The 19073-nt window shown below is 45.3% G+C and overlaps 1 long non-coding RNA gene across 1 annotated transcript in view; it reads left to right on the top strand.

Annotated features, from left to right (window-relative positions):
- The window catches only part of LOC135186626 (uncharacterized), a 78569-nt gene that overhangs the window by 224 nt on the left and 59272 nt on the right, over positions 1 to 19073 (top strand). Inside the window, exon 2 of the long non-coding RNA XR_010307063.1 lies at positions 15789 to 15907. This is a non-coding gene — a long non-coding RNA (uncharacterized LOC135186626). The remainder of the gene's footprint in view (positions 1 to 15788; positions 15908 to 19073) is intronic.

Below are 19073 nucleotides of genomic sequence, written 5' to 3'. Positions count from 1 at the left end.
AGGCAGCTGTTAGGAGGAAAGTCCTCACAGAGAGAGTGATTGCCGTTGGAATGGGCTGCCCAGGGAGGTGGTGGAGTTGCTGTCCCTGGAGGTCTTCAAACAAAGTCTGGATGAGGCACTTGGTGCCATGGTCTGGTTGACTGGCTAGGGCTGGGTGCTAGGTTGGGCTGGGGGATCTTGGAGGTCTCTTCCAACCTGGTGTGATGGTTTGGGTGTCCTTCACCCGCCCCCCCCCCCCTCCCCCCCCTTTGAAAATCACCCAGGCTAGACTCAGCTGGCTCTGGAAATTGGATGAAGCTTATTATTTAGAGCTTAGCACAACAGACAAGCAGAGATTTACATTATATACAGTTATAGATAGAAATAGACAAGGTAAAAGGTAATACAGAAACACAACAGCCCAACCCAAGTTCCCAGGAGGGGCTCCCAGCTGCCCTTCTGCCTTCCTTCCTTCCCCTCAATCTTACCCCAGTCCTAAAGAAGAATGAAGGTTTGGCATGGGGGTTAGGAAGCAAAGTGGATTAATTAAAGAGAAGAAAATGGCAGAGAGAGGCTAGAGAGAGATGCAGCTCAGTCAGTTCCCCAGCAGAAGTGCCTCATCTATGTTTTGATTCTTATTCTTAAACATCTGTGCTAGTTTGAAGCAGGCTAGAATGTTTTGGTGAGAATAACTAGATTACAGGCTGGGAAAGGAAACAGTGGTGATGTCTACTGCACTCATAGGCTTGCTGAGATGTATGGGAACAAGAAATAAGAACATAGATAACCACTCTCACTTGGGCTGCTGGCTGAGCTGCATCTTACTCTCTAACCTCACTCTCCATTTTGGGCTAAGCCACTTTGCTTCCTACCCCCCTGGCTGAACTTCCTTTCTTCCTTGGGACTGGGGTAAGGTTGAGAGGGGTAGGGGGAAGGTGAAGGGGTGGTTGAGAGCCCCTCCTGGGGACTCAGGTTTCTGGGAGGGCTGTTGTGTGTCTGTATTACCTTTTTACCTTGTCTATCTCTGTCTATAACTGTATATACTGTAAATGTCTGCTTGTCTATTGTGCTAAGCTGTAAATATAAGCTTCATTCAATTTCCAGAGCTGGCTGAGTCTAGTCTGGGTGATTTCCAAAGTGTGTGTGTGGGAGAGTGGGGAACACCCAAACTGTGGGAGAGTGGGGAACACCCAAACTGTCACAACATCTCAGCAAGCCTATGAGGGAAGCCGACATCACCATTGTTTCCTTTTCACAGCCTATAATCTAGTCCTTCTCACCAAAACATTCTAGTTAGCTCCAAACTGGCACACCTGGTTTATTCTATGATTGTAACTACTAGAGGGGAAAATAGGTTTAATCATTTTGCAAATAAGGCACAGGTGTAGGTTGCCTAAGACGTGAACCCAGCAGCAAGATCAGCACTGCCATTGGCACTGTGTTGCTGTGGTTTGTCTTTTCATTTTTACAGATCAGGGAAGCTTGAAACAGTTGAAGAATTTTCTCTTTTTCCTCTTGCATAAAAGAGCCACCCTGCTGTATCTAGCCCTCCCCAAAGGAAAGCTTAGGTGAAGGTGAAAAGTTAAGCTGCAGAGAGGAAATTGAGAACCACCACTACAGAGCAATAAATCTGAGCAGCTCTGCTGCGTGCTGGAGTCACGTTCTAGAAAACACACATGATTTGCTGGGTGCAAGCCTCTAACTGCTTGTGACCAAAAGTAAAGCTCCTTGAAATGAGAATAGACAGAAAAAGCTGCATTAAGGACTTAAAGACCTTTCATCCATCTCACACTTCACAAATCATGAACTAGGTCAACTTCCTTTTAATTTTTTTTTTTCTTTCCTCTTTCACCTTCTCTTTAAATGGATCTGATCTCTGTGGACAAACTAGAGCAGTTTTGGTGAGCTCTGTCTTGTCGTTCATGTAAGATACTGAAATGGCTTTGAAATATCTGCTCCTGACCTCTAATGTGGCAGCTGATAAATTGGTGAAGTTTCAGACTTCTTTGATGGTTGCTTTTTTTCCCCTTTCCCTTTGAAGATAGTGATTCTTTAGAGTTGGTAAAGCTCTGCTAATGCCTCAGGGAACTGAAATATAAGCATGGCTTGGTTTATAACCTTGAAGTAGGTAGGAGCAGAAGTGTTAGACACTTTTGCAGTTCCAAGACAAAAATCAATCTAAGGTGGTTGAGAGGCAAGGTGAGTCGTATTCTGAGAACTGGACTGCACTGAAATCAAGTTTTCTGTGGTAGTCACTACTGCTTTTCAGCTTAAGAGTGAAGTCTCTGTGAATGCCTCGCTTCCAGGTTCCTTTTGTTGCTTGCTTAGAGCTCCCTGCAAAGTGGGCTACACCTCCTATGCTGTGCAGCAGGCTTAGTGAACCTCCCTGGGTGGGATTCAAGATGTGTAATGGAGTGGACTGGCAAACTCCATGCTATCATTAAGCTCCCTAATTTGTCTTTGTAAAGGAAATGAGACGTTTGTAGGATTCAGTTCATCTCACCTCAAGTACACCTCTAAAATAAGTCATCTGAACCATCTAGAAGGGTTTATTTCTCAGTTGACTGTGAAGAGTCCCTCCTGAAAACATGAACTGAGAAATCAGGCACATCTCACTGGGTGGGACAGGTTTGCACCAGCTAAGTCCTGCTAAGGAGCAGATATTGTATTGAGACCTGGCCTGAGGGAAGGGACATGACAGCTGCTTTATTTAAGAGGCATAGCAGCATGGCATAGCTCTTGTCTGCAAGCTGCTGATGCTTTTAGCCAGCCCACCCTCTCAGTCACATTTGCACAGGGGTAGGCTGTAGTCTAATTTAACACCCTTTTGCTGTTGATATTTGCACTTGAGTGACTCTGGTTGGAAAACTTCTGACAAAGGATCAGGGGAATTTTCAGGAAGGTGGCAAGGTAAATTGTGTTCCTAGAGAAGAGTCTGAGTATTTCTGCAACCAGACACAGATACCTGAAGGGGACCCACAAGAAGGATGGAGAGGGACTGTTACAAAGGCCTGCAGTGTTAGGACAAGGGGCAGTGGTTTCAAACTAGAGTAGATTTAGGTTGGAGGTTAGTAACAAATTCTTCACCATAAGGGCAGTGGAACACTGGAGCAGGTTGCCTATGGAGATAGTTGAGGCCCCAATCCTGAAGATAGTCAAGGTGAGGCTTGACAGGGCTCTGGGCAAACTGATCTAGTGGAGGATGCCCCTGCTTACTGCAGAGGGATTTGGACTAGGTGACCTTTGGAGGATCCTTCCAACCCAGACCATTCCATGATTTTGGAAGGTAAGCATTTAGGCAATAAAACGCCTGTGTAGTCTTCTGTGTATTGCTGTTGAATGCCACTAGGTGGAACCTAAGTACTGCGTGAAGGGATGCAGAAAATGTTTTAACTGGCATCAACCGTTGGAGAAAGTGAATTTTTTACACACCTCTCCCCCACCTCCAAAAAACATCTACATGACAATTTACCTATAAAGATGTGCCAAGCATGTAGAGACCCAGGGTTTTATATATTCTGCAGATTTGCAGTAAGACTAAATTTGTGTGTCCCTCTTGGTAAACCAGGGCCTTCATGAGCATAACTTCTTCAGTCCAGTGAATTAATGCTGGTAAAAGTGGAGGGTTAACAGCAGCTTCAGAGTTCAGACCCTGTGAAAGCAAACAGTCAGGCCCTTTGCAAGCTGCCTTGCTGGTGTGACACGTTTGGCTTTTTCTTTCCTGTGGAAGAGGTTTGTGAGAAGACACACTCCCAAGGTAGGGAGGAATGATGAAGGTTATTTGGAGCAGCATGTAGAAGTTTCATTTTCTGAAGTAGAGCTGCTAAGAAAGAGCAGGATTGGAAAGATTTATCCTAGACTTTCTCTACAGTAAGGATCAGGCAGTAGGGGAGCAAATGGAATGACCATGCTATTCAACACTACATCAGTTCAGTAGAATAGAGGTAGTTTTGCCCTCAGCATGGACCAGTGCTGCTATTAGAAAGTGTCTTAGTTGATCCTAATTAGGTCTCTAAGTGTCCTTAACTCCAGTGAATAAATATGTGCTTAACTGTGTCAGGTTGGTGTCAGTCTGCAGATGCTAACCCTGTGGCTGTGAATTTACATCCTCCTTGTTGCTGAGTGGTGAGGTAATCTCATGCATATTCCATAGGATCTTATTGCCATATCTTGATTCATTTCTGCTAGCATTTGAATGCAAAGGAATGACTCTTCAGAGATTAATTATTCTTGGAAATACTCTTGCATTCTAGTATTGCCTTTGTTCCAAATTCCTTTGCCTGGCTTGCCATCTGCTTCCCTGATGAATTCAATTTTACTGATGTCTTGGAGGATGCAGGTCTTTGTTGCACAAACCAGCTACAGGCTTTGGGCTGCAACAAAGGTGTGATGTGTCTCCTAAGAGGTTGTAATGGCTCTTAGACCTTTGTCCTCTTCAGATCTGATTTTTTTGTGTCCTGGGAGCAGCCTAGTGCACCTGCAATTATCTCAGTAGAAGTACAGATCAGCAAAACCAGCATGCTTGCCTTGCTGCTGGCTTCTGTGAGAAAGGACTTGCAGCACAGCTCCAGTCCTTATGGAATGGGATGCTCTGGGTGTTTTAATTGTTTGGCAGGATGGTTAAACTCTGTAATTAACCTAAAGGTGTTTGAGTTTAATGTATTCATTTCAATTGATACCTGCTGATGGATTGCTTTGTCTTTTACCCCTTTGCAAAGGGTTTTTCAAATACAATGATTCTGCCCCTCTGGTCTGCTGAGACCCCCACCTGGAATCCTACATCCAGCTCTGGAGATCCCAACAAAAGAAGGATATGGAACTATTAGAGTAGGTCCAGAGGAGGCCATGAAGATAATCCAAGGGCTGGAGCACCTCCTCTATGGAGACAGGCTGTGGAAGGGTTACAATTACCCCCAAAATAAAATCACCAGACTAGCTTGGAAGGTTTGGAAGCAAAATGGATCTCTATATTTACAACAAACTAAAATCACCAGACTAGCTTGGAAGGTTTGGAAGCAAAATGGATCTATATATTTACAACAAACTAAAATCACCAGACTAGTTTGGAAGGTTTGGAAGCAAAATGGATCTATATATTTACAACAAACTAAAATCTGAAAGGTTAAAATACAACATATATGTATAAAAATACATTTAGATATATTTACAAAGTAGAGACAATACAAAGACCCTCTTAATGACCCAAATCACCCCTCTGAACACATCTAGAGGGACTTCCACCAGGCTCCTTCTTCCCCCTCTCCCTCTTATTCCCCTCTCCTGTTACCGCTCAGACAGACTATGCCAGCAAGAAGGTCAGGACAGAGATAAAAGGCTATGCAAAGCAGAGTTGCAGAGGAGAGGAGCAAAGAAGAAAGAAACAATTGTTTATGCAACTGAGTTTTATGCCCATAAGCACATCAGTGGAATTATATAGATTTAGATTTGTTATTTTGTATCTTATGCAAATTATTGACTACCATCCCCCCCATTCAATGTCTCTGGAAAGTTCATCCCTTGTGTACAGTTAGGCACAAAAGACTAAGGCTTAAACCATAATGCAGGTTGAAAGAGTTGGGGTTCTTCACCCTGAAGAAGAGAAAGCTCCAGGGACACCTTAGAGTAGCCATCCAGGATTTGAAGGGGGCCCCCAGAAGAGCTGGAGAATGACTTTTGACAAAGGTGTGGAGTGAAAGGACAAAAGGTAATGTCTTCAAACTGGAGCAAGCCTGATTAAGATATTAGAGAGAAATTCTTTCCTATGAGGGTGCTGAGACACTGGAGAATATTGCCCAGAGAAGTTGTGGAGACTCCAAGCCTGGGAGTGTGATAATTTGATGGGGCAGGAATGACAAAAAATAGAGTTATTTTCCTGAGCAGTCCTCAAAACTATATACAAAACTAGCTAAATTTTATTTACAGGTTCTAATTCAGTCAGGAGTTTTCACAAGGGTATCTGGGGGAAATTTTGGTCATTTAGGAAAGCTAGAAAATGGAAAAAGCTGAGCCACAAAATGCCTTTAGAATCAACCAGGTTGATTTTGTTTTTTGTTGGTCCTGCCTGAGCAACCTGATCTTTTATGATCAGGTTAGCAGCCTGGTGAAAGTGGGGCAGACTGTGGATCTAGTCTACCTGGACTTCAGCAAAGCCCTTGACACTGTCTGCTGCAACAAGCTCCTAGCCAAGCTGGCAGCTCATGGCTTAGACAGATTCACTCTGTGCTGGGTCAAGAGCTGGCTGGAGGGCTGGACCCAGAGAGTGGTGGTGAATGGTGCCACATACAGTTGGCAGCTGGCACTAGTGGTGTTCCCCAAGGATCAGTGCTGGGCCCAGTCCTGTTCAATATCTTTATGATCTGGATGAGGGGAATTGAGTCCAGCATCAGTAAGTTTGCAGATGACACCAAGCTAGGAGCAGGTGTGGAGCTGTTGGAAGGTAGGAGAGCCCTGCAGAGGGACCTTGCCAGGCTGGATAGGTGGGCAGAAGTCAATGGGGTGAGATTTAATAAGGCCAAGTGCAGAGTTCTGCACTTTGGCTGCAACAACCCCAAGCAGCACTACAGGCTGGGGACAGAGTGGCTGAGAGCAGCCAGGAAGAAAGGGACCTGGGGGTGCTGGTAGAGAGTAGCTGAAGATGAGCCAGCAGTGTAGCCAAGTGGGGGTTGGTCTCTTCTCCCAGACAACCAGCAGTAGAACAAGGGGACACTGTCTCAGGCTGTGCTGGGGGAGGTCTAGGCTGGATGTTAGGAGGAAGTTGTTGGCAGAGAGAGTGATTGGCATTGGAATGGGCTGCCCATGGAGGTGGTGGAGTCACCATCCCTGGAGGTGTTGAAGCAAAGCCTGGCTGAGGCACTTAGTGCCATGGTGTAGTTGACTGGCTAGGGCTGGGTGCTAGGTTGGACTGGATGATTTTGGAGGTCTCTTCCAATCTAGTTGATTCTATGAAAGTGATTTCTCCAATCCAAATCAAGTTTGAAGATAATTTACTATAATGAATTGTTTCTGACTGTGACAATAAGGTAGCTGATGTTCTGCAGCATCTTTGAATAATCAAGATGCTACATTCTTAAAACTAACCTGTCTGCAAGTGAATAATGTTTTCATGACAGTTAGATATGTTGAGAAATAGCTAGAATATTCCTTCCCCCCCACCCCTGCCCTGGATTAGAAAGGGGTTGTGTCTATTTATGTTACTATCAGAAACATCTCCTCCTTGTCAAAAAACATTCAGGAGGCCTGCATCTTAGCCAAAGGACATAGTGCTCTTCAAAGTGCAGAAAAGGACTTGACCGTGCCTGGCCTTTGCCTTTAAGTTGGAGGCACTCCTGGAGCCCAGGCAGGGAAAGGATAGAGATCATGCAGCATTTCACCTCTGGGAGAGCATGGGTGCTTCCCCTCCTGGAGCTACCAGAGGCATTGGGTGAAGAACCTGTCTAACCCTGCTCTGACTAGTGAAGCTGTGTGAGGTATCTTCTGGCTGCTTCTGCTTTTTACTCCCTGAACCATGTTGAACTTACTGGGAGCTCCCTGCAGATGAAGCACAGCTGCATTTGGTACCTTTCAGTTGTGGCCCATGTGTCGGCTATGCCAGCTGCCCAAGGGTGACAGTAGGTTGAAAGCTGTGTGCTGCCACTGCCCAGCCTCTTGTCCTCATGTGTGCCCTTGCAGATGTTCACAAGACAGGAAGTAGCTGGAGTACAGCAGTGCAGGTGCCCAGGAGAGCCAGTGGCATCCTGGCCTGCATCAGGAATGGTGTGGCCAGCAGGAGCAGGGAGGTCATTCTGCCCCTGTACTCTGCACTGCTTAGACCACACCTTGAGTCCTGTGTTCAGTTCTGGGCCCCCCAGTTTAGGAGGGACATTGAGATGCTTGAGTGTGTCCAGAGAAGGGCGACGAGGCTGGGGAGAGGCCTTGAGCACAGCCCTACGAGGAGAGGCTGAGGGAGCTGGGATTGGTTAGCCTGGAGAAGAGGAGGCTCAGGGCAGACCTTATTGCTGTCTACAACTACCTGAGGGGTGGTTGTGGCCAGGAGGAGGTTGCTCTCTTCTCTCAGGTGGCCAGCACCAGAACAAGAGGACACAGCCTCAGGCTGCACCAGGGGAAATTTAGGCTGGAGGTGAGGAGAAAGTTCTTCCCTGAGAGAGTCATTGGACACTGGAATGGGCTGCCCGGGGAGGTGGTGGAGTCGCCGTCCCTGGAGCTGTTCAAGGCAGGATTGGACGTGGCACTTGGTGCCATGGTCTGGCCTTGAGCTCTGTGGTAAAGGGTTGGACTTGATGATCTGTGAGGTCTCTTCCAACCTTGGTGATACTGTGATCAGTCTGTCACTAAAGACACATGAAGATACATACATGTACATCAACGTGCTGCCAAGCAGCTGTGTGCTCACTCTGCAGATACTAACCTGTGTCAACAGCATCTGTTCAGTTGTCGGTTTCCAACACATCCAGGACCACTTGGAAGGCCCTCAATCCTCTCACATTTGACTGAAACCAGCCAGCAGATTTGAAGGTTACTTGGGAGCAGGCTTGGAAACTGGTGTGGTTACATGAACCATTTTCCAAGGAAAATCAAGCTAAAGATGTACCAATCACATTTTCCAAGAAAGCTTTTAAACTTCTTTGGAAAACAGACAATTCAGGAATGATTATGAGGTAGAGGAACCAGAAGCGATGGAGTCATAGAATCAACCAGGTTGGAAGAGACCTCCAAGACCATCCAGTCCAACCTATCACCCAGCCCTAACCAATCAACCAGACCATGGCACTAAGTGCCTCATCCAGTCTTTTCTTGAAGACCCCCAGGGACGGTGCCTCCACCACCTCCCTGGGCAGCCCATTCCAATGGGAAATCACTCTCTCTGTGAAGAACTTCTTCCTAATATCCAGCCTATATTGAAGGAGGGGTAGGGACTACTCCAGGGAGGAGTCCCTACCCCTCCTTCAATATGGATGCTGGTGCTCAACCCTGTGCTCTGTTTCCCCAGCTGTTCAGCACTTCCCCCTCAGCCTCCCAAGGGGATTCTGGATGTGTTCATTTGTGGCATGCTGTGTTGATGCAAAGCCTTATTAATATCAGCATAAAAATAGCCTCAGAAGATTTCAAAGAGGCTGTAACAGAATAAAAATACTGTAAAGGGATAGTTCAAAACTCCTTGCCTCTCCAAAGGGGGGGGAAAAAAGAATGGATTAATTTTCCTGTTGCTGGTTTTAGACACAAGGAATAGAGCTGCTTAGTAGGCATCATAGTCCTTGTTTTAAATAAACTTCTGGTGATGATTTCTTCCAAGCAGCTGTAAAGCTATAGCTACTAAGCTCTTTTTGCCACTCAGTGGGAGATAGAGGAATGGGAATGTGTCCCAATGTGGTCAGCACTGCTGTAGATGGGAGGCTGTTGTCTCAGCCATAGTCTTTTTTGCAAGGCTTTGAATATTTGGCTCAACTACCCAAGTGAGACACGAATGTGTGGGTCTGCTCTAGGTTTCAATTACTGGGAAAGGTAAAATAGGAGACCTGTCACAGCTACAAGGCCCCTTCCTCAAGTGCTCACATTCCCTTTCCTGTGAAACACATCTCAGTCCCAAAGGCAGACAGTCTCTATGCTAATCAAGGAATAAACTGTTCTTTGTTCTGGAGCTTTCTTAAGATAGATGGAAGAAAGATGCATGGACTCTCAATTTCAAAAGCCAAACATTGGTTAAGTGCTGGACATACCTGAAGCTAGGTGATTTTTTTCTTTTTCCCTCTGGAGAAAAGTGATTGAAGTGAAAATAGTTTTGTTCTCAGCTCTGATTTTTCCATATGTCTTCTCCTGGAGATGAGTTTGTGGGTTGGAATCACAGAAGAGGCCACGTGGTTCTTCTGTTCGCCTTCCAACTCCATGTGTTCTATGATTGTGTTTCAGAATATCCTGCCCCCATTTCCTTGTGTGCCTGGAGAGGGTTGTGTTCTGAGCTCCAGGTGTTCACTGGCCTGTCCTCACCATCCTAGGATGGCCAGCCTAGGACGTTTCTGCTGAAGAAGGAACGTGTTCTGGAGGAGCCACTGAGACAAGGGGTGTCCACCCATGTGCTGGTTTGAGGCTAATTGGAATGTTTTACTGAGAGAAATGAAAACCTTAGCTGTGAGAAGAAAGGAAAAAACCCCACACTAGTACCCCTGTATCACTTGGGGGGTTGTTGTGGCCACAGTGTAGAGTCCTGCACTTGGCCCTATTAATCTCACCCCATTGGCCTCTGCCTGGCAGCCTGGCAAGGTCCTTCTGCAGGGCTCTCCTACCCTCCAACAGATCAACACCTGCTCCTAGCTTGGTGTCATCTGCAGACTTACTGATGCTGGACTCAATCCCCATGTCCAGATCATTGATAAAGATATTGAACAGGACTGGGCCCAGCACTGATCCTTGAGGAACACCAATAGTGAGTGGCTGCCAACTGGATATGGCATCATTCACCACCACTCTCTGGGTGTGGTTCTCCAGCTAGTTCTTGACCCATATCAGAGTGAATCTGTCCAAGCCATGAGCTGCCAGCTTTTTCAAAGGCTTTGCTGAAGTCCAGAGGCCAATGGGATGAGCTCTGTGATTCTATATCACTCATTCTTCTGCTAAGAAACACAGCCAGTCAAAATATAGATGAGACACTTCTCAGCTCTCAGTTCTGCTCCTTCTCTCTTTGGTGGTCTGTGTGTGTGATTGCCTCTGCCCTAACTCTTTAATCTGATCTAACTTGTTTTCCTCTAACCTCTTTGTAGTTCTTTCAACATCTCACCTTAGATCTCTCCAGATTTCTCATGTGAGATATACAGGGACTGATCTGGTTATAGCTGAAAAGAGGGGGAAGGAGGTTTGGGTCAGGAGTCTCCTGGGTGGGGGCATTGTGTTTCTGTATTACTTTTAACTTGCACATAACTGTAAATATCATGTATATATATGCTTGTAAATTGTGCTAAGCTGTAAATACAGCTTCATTCCTTAACTTCCATCCAGCTGATTCTAGTCTGGATGATTTCATTTGGATGGCAGGTCACTCCCAAACCATCACAATCCACAAGTAGGGGTGATTGTCACAGGACAGCACATGAGAATGGTAATTTACTGATTAGGATACTTGCACAGTCTTGCTTATGAACAGGCTTGTCAATTGTTCTTTCCACAAGGTGTGTACATCAGCAGCTCTGTTCTTTCCTAGGAGAATAGATTCATCTTCCCAATTACTGGAGTGAACCAACGTAGGTCACAGAACAAATTGAAATGAAAGGATGTTGTCTAGAGGGTTTCTATATAATTATAGAATCAAAGAACTGTTTTGGTTGGAAAAGACCTCCAAGATCATGGAGTCTAACTGTCAACATAAGTTCATCATGGCCATTAAGCCATGTCCCAGAGTGCCATGTCCACATGTTTCTTGGACTCCTCCAGAGATGACGACTCCACCAGCTCCGTGGGCAGCATGTTCCAGTGCATGACCATTCTTTCAATGAAGAAATTTTCCCAGATATCCAGTCTAAACCTCCCTGGCAGTTTTTCAGGCCATACTATCTAGTACATAGGTCTGCTGCAGGCTCGCTGGACAGAATCTAGCAACAGATTTGTTTTAGGATAGTAAAGCAGCTGAGTATCCTTTCCTCATCTCTAATTTCTGTTAGAAATGAGCTGGAAAAGAATTGAAGAAGTGATTGATCCTGAGAATCTGTGATTCTACTCCCAGCCTTATGCTAGTAATTGATAGAAGCTCTGCCTCCCAAAGAAGCTTTCTGGAACTGCATTTTGGAAGTGTGGAGGCCAGGTTTTTAGTGATCAATCACCTCCTCTTCTGAAACACTCTCCATAAGTCTGCATGTTTAGCATGGAAAATCTCACTCTTAACACTTTTCAGGCAGATGCTACTGCTTCAGAGTGTGCTTTTACTGATGCAATGTCAAGTTTTCAGAGTGAAAAATTATTTCATAGATTTATCCAGTTCCAACCCCCCTGCCATGGGCAGGGACACCTTCCCCTAAGCCAGGTTGCTCAAGGCTATGTCCAATCTGGCCTTGAACAGCCCTACAGAGGGGGCATCTACAACTTCCCTGGGCAACCTGTTCTGGTGTCTTGCCACCCTCGCTGTAAAAAATGTTTTTCCTAATATCCAGTCTAAATCTGTCCTCAACCTTCCTTGTAAAAAGTGCCTCCCCATTGTTTGATGATTTCCTTCTTTGCTTCTGAAAGACCAAACTGCCTAACAGCTTCCTGAACCTCTCTTCTTTCCAGTAAGCTTGGAGCCGTAGTTCAGCTTTGTGATTGGGTTTATCTCCTTTGCTGTTTTTCCTACTTTCAGTTGGGGTGGAAATACTGAGAGCACAGCCTTCTTCAGGGTACTTAACCTGTTTTTTTTTTTTTCACCTTTTCCAAATCTAATGCATCATGCAGAGCTCAAAATTAACAGGAAGAGAATGAATGAAATTGTTTTGAATCTTGAGAACTTGGATTAAGCTTTCTGTAAAGATTTTTGTTTGAGGCTTGTCTCTTCTAAATTAGTTTACTTTGTAATAGCATAAGATATATCTACCACAGAGGCCCTGGCTAGCTAATGAAGGCTAATTCAGGTGATGCCACATCCTTCAGATACTGACATGCAATCTGTGCTCTTATGGCTTTGACAAATCCCCTCAAGCAGAATTGTCAAGCTGACTTTGTGATCAAATGTCCCCAGAAGCTTTAAAGGCACCACTGAGAATGTCAAACAGGACTGATGTGCTTAGATCTCGACTGTGTAAGGGGAGAAATTGTTCTTGAGTGTAATTCAGAAATCAGAACATTAGACCATTGTAATCAAACTCCAAGTGAGCCTCTCTGTAGGGTATAAATATCAGCAGCTGCTCTTCCTACATGACAGACCTATTTCAAAGCTTATACTTGTCTAGTAATTCTTCTCCTGAACAAAACTGATTTGAAAGGTGTCTCAACCTGCCATAGGGTAGAGAAGATATCTTAAGCAACTTAATTCACTTAGGTAACAGATGTAGTAAAGCTTTTAGTGTGTTGGGCAATGCTTGACCCAAATTACTTTGCTTTTATGTGGGTAAATTTAGAAGTGACTCTTTTGTGATGTCCAGCCAGGACCAGTTGACTTACCAACACCACAGTTTCTGCCACGTGGAGTGGAATTGATGCAACTCCCATGGAAAGAGTGAGTCAGTATTTGTGTATAGTCATAAGCTGGACATGACATGGGTCAGCACACAGGGGTACTTCTGCCACATAAATGATGATCAACCTGATCTACAAGTCCACTGGGATTGAAAGATTATCAGGACTTTGTAGATATGAATCTGAGTGTGTTTAGATCTCAGATCAGAAAAATATTTGTGGCCTCACTTTCAATGATGCATATATATGTGCTGGCTTTTAGCAGTCTGTAGTCCTTCTCTGTGCTTTCTAGGATGTCTTCATTTGAGAAGTGTAATGTCTTGCTGCTCCTCAGGAAGCCTTGCCTGTTGGTTGGTGTTGGTTTTGGTTTTTCAAACCCCAGTCATAGAGAATGCAGAGAGGAACAGGGACTCATTCTGTTCCCTCAAATATAGGCTGTGAAACAGAGCTTGGTTATATGCTGCAACCCAGAATATGAAATCCAGCGTGTTAAGGCCACATTCCTTAGCAGCACAATTCACAGAATCAGAATCCCAGAGTATATCTGGTTGGAAGAGACCTTCAAGATCAACCAGTCCAACCTTCAACACTGCACTGAAGGGTCAACAATAAACCAGGGCCACATGTGGTGTTGGTGACTCTAGCACTGCCCTGGGCAGACCATCCCAAAGTTGAGAACCCTTTCAGAGAAGAAATATTTCCTAACAAACAGTAGCTGTACAAGCAGAGGGGCTGATCTACACAAACCCAGAACTGATTCACCATTCCTGATGCTTTTCACAGTGTCTGACTCAAGAAAGAATTAGAGTCCTTTGTACAGGGCAATGTAGTTTTCTACTTGGCTGAAAAACCAACTTTTGGAAGTATTTCTCCGGGTAATAGACCATTTGCTACACATGTTGAAAAATTCAGATCCAGACTGCATGGAATATCTCTTGCCTAGTGTTTCTTAGGTCTTACAGTGGCTTTATACTTTCTGGCCCAGCAAACATGTCTTACCTTACAAAATAGGGAGTAATTTAGCACTTTGCCCAGGGAATGCTGTTAGTCTTCCAGTTAAGTCATTACTGGACTGTGGGATTGTGCTGTGGGTGTGTTTATGGGGCATTCTTCTTATTCTGCTAGCACTTCCCCTGTGCAGTGTCAAAACTTTGTGTTAGTGTTCCAGAAAAAGCTGCAATAAGAAGGGATAGGATGAGACTTACCTGCAGAGGCTTCAGCTCTGGTGACTTCTGGAGCCTGGAGAAGAGGAGGCTCAGGGGAGACCTTATTGCTGTCTACAACTACCTGAGGGGTGGTTGTGGCCAGGAGGAGGTTGCTCTCTTCTCTCAGGTGGCCAGCACCAGAACAAGAGGACACAGCCTCAGGCTGCACCAGGGGAGATTTAGGCTGGAGGTGAGGAGAAAGTTCTTCCCTGAGAGAGTCATTGGACACTGGAATGGGCTGCCCGGGGAGGTGGTGGAGTCGCCGTCCCTGGAGCTGTTCAAGGCAGGATTGGATGTGGCACTTGGTGCCATGGTCTGGCCTTGAGCTCTGTGGTAAAGGGTTGGACTTGATGATCTGTGAGGTCTCTTCCAACCTTGGTGGTGGTGATACTGTGACCTTTCCACCAGTGCAACCCTAGGCAAAAACTTAACAGAAAATTACATTTACTTTGCTGTTCTTCTGGTGAAAACAACCCTGGCAGTGGAATAAACCTGACAAGTGGTGGACTGTTGTTTTGCTGTGGAGAAAAAATGTAATTAACTTTTTATTTAGCTCTCCAGTTGGAGAGGAATTGCTTTGAGGTTGAAAACACTAACACCCATTAATATGGCAGACAAGATTGTGGTTGGGAAATTTCTCTTTCAAACAGTTCTAGAAAAAAAATGTATAGATCTATTCCTATTTATGTTAAGTAATGTATAAAGGTAACAAGAGTAAAAAAGAGAAATGTTCTTAAAGACTGACTCAGCTGTTGGGATTTTATAGGACAAGTGAATGAAACTTGTTTGGATTCTTCCCAGAATAAATATATACACTTTTAAAGTCCTCTGGAGAATAGAAAAAGAATCAGCAGTAATACAGAAACACTACTTTGATCTCCAGAATCCACCAGATGCTTTTATGTCAGTGTGGAGTGCACATGATCAACCTTTAACTGTTCTCTTATGCCTCGTTGTGCTAGTTTGAAGCAGGCTAGAATGTTTTGGTGAGAAGAACTACATTACAGGCTGTGAAAGGAAAACAGTGGTGATGCCTACTTCACTCATAGGCTTGCTGAGAGGTATAGGACCAAGAAACAAAAACATATAAGCACTCTCACTGGGGCTGCTGCTGGGAAACTGGCTGAGCTCCATCTTACTCTCTATCCTCACATGTTTAATATTTGGAGGCTTTGAACATGTCTATGAAGCAAGGGTAGAGAGACTCAAGTTTTCTTTCTCAGTTTAGTCCACTGAGAAAGGCAGGCAAAGAGGCATGGATGTGCTTGCACCTATCCCCTCAGGCATGTCCCTGGACTGGGAGTTCAATGAGAATTCTTGATGTATGTTGTGGGATGTCTGGAAAATAGATAGTAATAACTACTTCATTTTATATGGCAAATGGAAAGCTCACTGCCTAAGAACGTGAACTGGAGAATAAATTGATGCAGAGACTTTCTCTTCTTTGGTGTTCATTTCTCCATTTTCTTCCCCCAGTGAATGCTCCTCAGCAGTCCCAGCACGAGGATGTTTTCACAGCTATCTTGCTGAAAATCTTGGATCCTGCAGACTCGAAGATGGATTGTCACAGCTCATGCTTAACGCAGCAGCTCAAGGTAAATTTCAAGACTGACTTGTTGTTTCTAGCTGTGCTGATGGTCACTTGTTCTAAACCACTCTGATGTGCTCAGTGAGAAGAAACAGCACATTGCTGTCTTCTCTGAAGTCCTGAAGTTGCAGTGATAATTGTGTAGCATGAATCTAGGTTTCAGCTAATCTCCAGTTACCTCTTCAATTTTCATTTTATGCTTGCTTGTTCTGCAATGATTCCCTCTGGACTGTTGGTCTAGAGATGGTTCAATAGATCTTTATCACAGATGGTCACTGGGTTGTTGGAAAATGAGAGAAAACTATGGAAACAAGAAGTCTAATATGCTGTCTCCTCTATATAGTGTGCCAGAGGCAGATGTGCTTGCTTCAGTCTAGATGCCGCTGCTAAATATGTAAGCTGAATGCATTCTGGTAGGGGTTTAATTAATTTGTTTACAGAAGCACTTAGGGAAACAATTTGGTTCAGCAAAAGCTTGATCAATCAAACTTCACCTGTAGAAACCTCAGAGCAAACCTTTCTTCTTGGCCTCCTGGAGGACAGGTTTGAAACTATTACTAAGACCAGCTATTGGTTGTTGCAGTGCACAGTTAGTGTCATCTCTGTGTGTTTGGGAGAAGCAGAGAGGGACTATGCTTTTCCATCTCAATTGCAGTATTTCTCCTTTTGCACATCTTTCCATGAGGAGGGGAAGAAAACCCTGAAAATTTGCCAGTTTAATAAATTTGAAGGTTATGGAGTTGAAAATTCTAAAGCTCTTGTGCCTTGACCACAACATTGTTTAAATGAACTGGGAGAGCCTGAAAACCTTTACCTCATGCCCCTGACCTGAGGTTATTCCCTCAAGTGCCTACTTCAGGCTTATTCTCCCAGTTACCATTTTAACATCCCTCTTGTGGTGCAATGGAAGGAAGCTCAAAGCTTATGGTCTCTTAAAGCATTGCTTGGAAAAGGTGCAGCAGTGAGGCTGATTCTCTTTCTGAGGACCTGTGTGTTGAGACCCAGGCTGGATACAGATGTAGATGTTGTTCTGATATGTAGTACACAAGCAGGGGCTGGAAGAGCACTCAGTGAGCCTGACTCTCTTTCTGAGGACCTGTGTGTTGAGACTCAGGCTGGATGCAGATGTAGATGTTGTTCTGATATGTAGTACACAAGCAGGGGCTGGAAGTGTGGTCAGTGAGCCTGACTCTTTCTGAGGACCTGTGTGTTGAGACCCAGGCTGGAAGCAGATGTAGATGTTGTTCTGATATGTAGTACCTAAGTAGGGGCTGGAAGAGTGTTCAGTGAGGCTGAATCTCTTTCTGAGGGACCAGTGCGTTGAGGCCCAGGCTGGATGCAGATGTAGATGTTGCTCTGATATGTAGTACCCAAATGGAGGCTGGAAGAGTGTTTGCAGACTGTGTGTCCTTCCATTCATTTTGAATGCCTTATCATCATTTCACTCATGCTGGTGGGCACTGCCTGGTGCGAGGAGTCCTCACCTGCAGGAGGCAGTAATTCTTTGTCTTTGAGGAAACCTCTTTCTTAAATGCTCCTCATGCTTGGAGGTAATTGTCAGAATTTAGATGTTCACTTTGTCTGACAGTGGCTGCCTTGCAGTTCCCTGTGGATGTGCCCTAGATTCTGGGTGCCCTTGTGACAGGCACAGGTGAAGGCACTTTGTGCTCTTGGCAAGCATGAGTTATCCCATCCCTTCATCAGATGCTCCCCTCTGGTTTTCATTCTTAGTTCATAAGCAAGGAGGAGAGAGTGAGACCTTTCCAGAGCTGTGATCTGCTATTGCCAAACGAATGTGGATGCAGTCAACCTTGACATCAGCAAAGCCTTTGACACTGTCTCCTGTGGCATTCTCACAGCTAAGCTTAACAAGTGTGGATTTGATGACTGGGCAGTGAGATGAGTTGGGAGCTGGCTGGAGGACAGAGCTCAGAGTTGTGGTCAGTGGGGCAGTCTAGTTGGAGGCCTGTGGTCAGTTGTGTCCCCCAGGGGTTAGTAGTGGGTCCAACCCTGTTCAATGTATTTATCAATGATCTGGGAGAAGGATTGGAGGGTAGACTCAGGAAGTTTGCTGAAAATTGGAAACTGGAAGGAGTGCTTGACACCCCTGTGTGGCTGTGCTGCTATCCTGTGTGACCTAGACAGGCCTGGGGAGAAATGTAACGAAAGGGCAGATGTAGAGTCCTGCATTTGGGGAAGAACATAACCCCATGGGCTGGGTGCTGACTTAGTGGAGAACTGCTCTGAGGAAAGGACCTGGAAGTCCTGGCAGACAACGGGATGACCGTGAGCTGGCAGTGTGCCCTCATGGCTAAGAAGGCCAAAGGTGCCCTGGGATGCATTAAGAGAAGGTTCTCCTCCCCTTCTACTCTGTTCTGGTGATGCCTCACCTGGAGTACTGTGTCCAGTTCTGGGCACCCCTGCACAAGAAGATCAATGAACTACCATAGAGTCCAGCACAGGGGACTCTGAGTCCACTAAGATGCTGAGGGGACTGGGACATCTATTATCTAATGAAAGGCTGAGAGAGCTGGGGCTGATTAGCTTGGAATAGAGAAGGCTGGGGGGGGGGGGATCTTATTAATACTTAGAAATATCTAAGGGATGAGTGTCAGAAAGGTGAGGCCAGACTCTTCTCAGTGGTCACCAGTGACAGGACAAGAGGTAATGCGAATAAACGTGAATGCAGGAAATTCCATGCAACCAGCAATAGAACAAGGGGACACAGTCTCAAGTTGTGCAATCAGGGGAAGCATAGGCTGGATGTTAGGAGGAAGTTCTTCCCAGAGAGAGTGATTGGCATTGGAATGGGCTGCCCAGGGAGGTGGTGGAGTCACCATCCCTGGAGGTCTTCAAGCAAAGACTGGATAAGGCACTCGGTGCTATGGTCTGGTTGACTGGCTAGGGCTGGGGGATAGATTGGACTGGATGATCTTGGAGGTCTCTTCCAACCTGGTTTATTCCATCTAAACATGAAGAGGAGCTTCTTTACTTTGAGGGTGGCAGAGCACTAGAACAGAGAAGTGGTGAAGTCTCAGTCTCTGGAGACTTTCAGGGCCCACCTGGATGTGTTCCTGTGTGATCTGCTTTAGGTGATCCTGCTCTGGTTTGGACTTGGTGATCTTCAGAGGTCCCTTCCAACCCCTACTGTTCTGTGATTCTCTGAAACTATG

The sequence above is a fragment of the Pogoniulus pusillus genome, chromosome 25 (genome assembly GCF_015220805.1).
Source record: "Pogoniulus pusillus isolate bPogPus1 chromosome 25, bPogPus1.pri, whole genome shotgun sequence".
Classification (NCBI taxonomy): Eukaryota; Metazoa; Chordata; class Aves; order Piciformes; family Lybiidae; genus Pogoniulus; species Pogoniulus pusillus.
The sequence above is the reverse complement of the archived record's forward strand: the minus strand, read 5'-3'. Positions and strand labels throughout refer to the sequence as shown.